Source organism: Monopterus albus, unplaced genomic scaffold (assembly GCF_001952655.1).
Source record: "Monopterus albus unplaced genomic scaffold, M_albus_1.0 scaffold175.1, whole genome shotgun sequence".
Lineage (NCBI taxonomy): Eukaryota > Metazoa > Chordata > Actinopteri > Synbranchiformes > Synbranchidae > Monopterus > Monopterus albus.
The window spans coordinates 867,451-872,064 of NW_018128055.1; the positions used below are offsets into that span (position 1 = coordinate 867,451).

Here is a 4,614-nt window from a genome sequence, read left to right on the forward strand (position 1 = left end):
TTAGAACTTTTACTGGTTTCAGGTCAGAAAACAAGTATTTGTGAACATCTGTGTACAAAGTAATTGCAAATATTAAGGAGTACTGAAGTTTAGTGTGAATCAAACCTGAATTTGATTTGACAGTGACAGTCCAATCACAGAGCAGAGTCAAATTGTCCAATCAGGTGATAGCTGGATTCTCCCAATTTCTAGATTTGAAATGAAATCCCTTATTAATATTCATATTCAAAAAGTTTGGCAAGAACAGTGGGATGGGTGTGAAACTGGTAGACATTTGTACATGGTCCAAAAAGTGGTTGGATACCAACAGGCATGGACTGGTACTAGAAAAGAGGAAAGTGTAGTAACTCGCTTGAGAATAAGTCACACAAGTTAAAATTATACCCTGCACAAAATAGGTAAACACCCTACAGGCCTTTGTCCAGTCAGGTAGAGACTGTAGAGCATGTTTTTCATGATTTCATGATAGTGTTAATGGAAAAAAGGCAGACTAATATATCACTAGAGTCTTTTAGGCAGCAACTGTAAGACAGCATATAAAACTGTTATTAGTTATTTGGCAGATATGGGTATTTTGGATAGGATCTAGTAGTTTATGCAGTTCTAAGAAGCTTTTTGTTTTTTATTCCTTCGTCTCTATTATGGTTCCACACTCCAGCCCAGCAGGTGGCGGTAATGCACCTTAAGTAGACCTGCAACCCGCCAATAAACATCATGAGAAGAAGCTGGGTTCTTTAAATTAGTCTCTGGTGGCGCTTCTGTAAGTTTGGTTCTAACGGAAGTTCAAGATGAACGACAGCGGAGGTGTTCTGCTACTCAGGTGGGTCGCGTTAGAAAATTGTAGAAAATCACAGTAACCATTTCATGTGTTGCGTTCTGTATGTAGGTAGCGCGCAGTAGGGTAACTTTAGCCGTCCAGTACTCTTTTGCTTTGCTCGAGCCTGTCAATTGTCAAGCTAATTGTGAAACCTGCTCAATCTAGGAGGACATCTCTTAGAGTTGACTTGTAACTTGTTCCCTGTTGGATGTGTGGTCTTGTAGATGACAGAACTCCTCTAGTTTTACATGCCCCATTAATGTAAATGTCTTCTATATTTACTATTAATGGTCGCCGGCCGGTTCGGCACTCACCGGGTCTTCATCAGCACAAATCGTTTGCACCTGTATGTTTCCGCCCTGATGAAGACCCGGTGAGGTTCAACCCGCTCGGCGTTTACTGAGATGCCGTTACAGGTAAGAGTGCTACAATAAAAATGTTGCTTAAATAATAGTGGATGTGAAGAAGCAGGAACTAAAAATAAGTACAGATGCTTCAATTGCACTTATGTACAGGATTTTTCCAACAGAGTTTGATGCTGTTACTACATGAATGTGATTAGTAAACATAGGCTAGGAAAATGAAGGAAAGATCAGGTGAGTAGGGGAGGAGAGGCTCAGATGTGCAAGAAATATGAATTGATTAGAGAAAACAGTTGACATTAAAACTTCCGTTGAGCCTCAAAGTGCATCATATAGTGAAAAAAATCAACTGGACTAGATTTCTAGGTCGAAGATGTTTCACCTCATCAGTTCTGACTGAGTGGTGTTGAGCCGGAGATATTTATCCCCCTCGGTGGTGTTTCAGTCCTTTGAGGACCAACGATGTCCCCTCATCAAGCATTCATTAGGGGACATTGAAACGTCTTCGACCTAGAAATCCAGTCCAGTTGATTTTTTCAGCTTACCTGGATGACTGAGAATCTGCACAGAAATATAGTGAGAAACCTGAATAAAGTATGCAATAGCCCTTTAATGAATCTGATTTGTATAAAATGTGCATTTAGTAAGAGCTGTTGACTTTTCCTGCATGTTTGATTTTAATGAAATGTGTTTGTACAGGTTTCTTTCTGTGATCAGAGTAATGGTTATACCCATTGTAGGACTAACTCCCCCCATGTTTCTTTCAATAGGCCACAGAGTACAAGAACTTGCACAGCATAAATAGCCTCAGGCTTGTCGTGAGGACCGACAGTGTTCTGGGCCCCTGTCACTCCAACATGTGGACATTAACCATAAGTTGATCAGGTGAGAGAACTACTAGTACTAACAGGTTCAGGTCAGACTAATTTCTCAGCTCTTTTGACACTAATTTTGAAAGTGTAATGAAAATTGTCAAAACTAACATGGAGCACAATGTAATTGCATACATTTCCTTTGTTCTATAGTTTCATATGGTGTTTTAGGACAGCTGTGCATATTAGCGTCTAATGCTTTCACTCTGTACACAGGGTCAGAATGAACTGTAGTGTCATACAGTGATTGACCATTGCACTCAAGTGGAACACAGCGGGCAAGTAGAATTTTAAATTCACTGTGGATAAACTTGTTTTGTGGAATTGAGTTTCTGATCCTTCAAATGGCCAGAAGCAAGGCATCTGGGGCTCTGCAGTAACCTTTGTCCAGGTATTGTGCGGTCTTGTTAGTGACAACTTCTGCCTTACATTTGTGTTTATTGAATTAAAGTCAGGCTATATAGTACCTGTCGCTTTAAATGGGGACAATACTCCACACTTGTACATGTTGTGCACTCCTGCCCTGGACAGAATAGGGAAGACTTATTGCTGTCAGCCCTGATGAAGAGTGAATCATTCCACTGTCCTCGTGAAGAATGTTAAGTGTTTCCAGCCTGTCAATTTCACTTTCTCCCACACCCAGTACCCTCTTTCCTTTTACAGTGCTGAACTACAAGACCTGACCCAGTGCCTAATAGAGCAGATGTTTAGAAACAGAACCAGACAGGTTGACTTGCAATCACTTTATTGAAGAAAATTTTTACACCAAAAAAAAAAAAAAGGCCCCAACATGAATGAATGTTGAACACAGGGCCCTTAAAACAATCTCCCACATGGAGTACCTTTTTTTTTCTTTTCTTACATGCTGCTGAAGTTTCAGCATAAGATGGAAAATCCCTACTGGTGGGTCATCAAGGGAGAGTACATCACATTTTCTGCATGTGCCTGGACCGCAGTTGTAAAGACTTCTCCAGTCATGAGAGTCCTCTTGTAGGTACAGTACATGACTGGAGAAGTCTGCAGAAAGTGCTATACTCTACCGTGATGAGCCACCAGTAGGGATTTCCCATCTTAGCCAAAACATTCAGCAGCTGGCAGAGCCTGCAAAAAGAAAAATGTTTTGTAAAGCTTTGATTTCAATAAACTATCCATTTATAAAAACTTGCCTGTCTCCATGCATGTCGCCAAGAATGCTGCTGATGGTCTGGCCACAGAATGACATCTGGTTAAGGATGGTCTAAGGGGGAAATGGGAAAAAAAGCCTGAGTTTAAAAGCAAAGGTTGTTACCAGTGCCATTTGTACATTACAAGTCAACATTGGCCATTTTGACAATATCAGGAAAACAAAAAACCGAATTGAAATATAGGTGGTCAGCTCGCTACATGTTGAAAAAAAGCCTCTGAATTACTGCTGCAGTCATCCCTCTGCTGGTTCATCAGCATCAAGCCTACAAGGAACATTCACTTTAACAATAATTTCAACTACTCTGCAGTTGTGAAGCACCACTCTTGTAAAAAAGTTCCACATTTAAGCAATATTAACTGATGAATGTTGCATTTTACAATGTCTGAACAATTTACTTACTGAATTCTTGTCTGGAGGTTTGGAGTGTGAGCCCACAAAGCTTTAGGTCGTCACTGGGCCCCGTGCCTCCAAAGTTCTGGAGTTGACGTACTCTTTGGGTGCCCTGTATTCAAATACATTGCCTTTCATGAAACAATAGTGGTGGCCACAAACAAGCCAGTTTGGAGAAATGAACTACATAAATATTGTGCATCCATCTATACCAAGTATGATTAGTTCTACTGTTGTGCATATTGCCAAAATACAGCAAGTGAACATGGATAATAAAGTACTATCAAATACTAGTACAGTCTCAATACAATTCTACTTTGAACAAAATGATACTGAATACATTAGCAGCTCTGGAGGTTTTGCTTACACCACAAGGTCTATATTAAAAATTTAGTATGATGCAACTATAGAGAAAGCCTGTAAAGGTAACTAGAAGCTAGTGAATCCACCTCAAGTGAGATCTGCGTCACCTACCGGTTTCTACCTTTATTCATGAACAAAGACGTCCCCCATACACTGCATCCTAAAAATGCCCACCCAGAGCATCTCTGAAGATGGATATTATTTTGAACAAATCTATGAAATTACATCATTGTTTCTATTGTTCTGGTGAACTTACCCACAGCTTAGAGAAGGGGTGTAGTGTCAATTTGTTCTTGAAGGAAAATGTAAAGCACATTTCCCATTGATCATCTGGAGCATCTTATTTGTGTAGCCAGACAGGATCCTCTGGCCACTGCCACCCTGAATGCAGAACACAAGGTATTACAGGAGGAGAATAAGAAGTGTCAAATACATACAAGTGATAAAAAACGAGCACATCTGTCTGTTTAGTATTTTCTACACAGTATCTAAGTTACAGGCACCGAGCAGTGAACCAACTTCACGTCTCCCTCAGTTGTTAACCTCTCAAAAAGAAAATATTACAAGGCAGAAAATCTCAATGCTCACGTAGAAGAAAGCGAATCGTCACACTGACATTTGGCA

General features: G+C 40.2%; 2 long non-coding RNA genes across 3 annotated transcripts; one reads left to right on the plus strand and one right to left on the minus strand.

Moving 5' to 3' along the window:
• Positions 1-753: 753 nt before the first annotated feature.
• Positions 754-2,810, plus strand: LOC109969554 (uncharacterized). Of its 2 annotated transcripts, XR_002276280.1 has the most exons (4): positions 754-820; positions 1,950-2,064; positions 2,268-2,442; positions 2,715-2,776. It is a non-coding gene; the product is annotated as an uncharacterized LOC109969554 (long non-coding RNA). The 2 variants fall into 2 exon arrangements; XR_002276279.1 differs by having other exon boundaries at positions 2,268-2,810.
• Positions 2,811-3,198: 388 nt separating this feature from the next.
• On the minus strand, positions 3,199-4,548 carry LOC109969553 (uncharacterized). Its single transcript, XR_002276278.1, has 3 exons — positions 4,247-4,548; positions 3,637-3,739; positions 3,199-3,288 (listed from the first exon to the last, which is right to left on the minus strand). It is a non-coding gene; the product is annotated as an uncharacterized LOC109969553 (long non-coding RNA).
• Between the last annotated feature and the right edge of the window lie 66 nt (positions 4,549-4,614).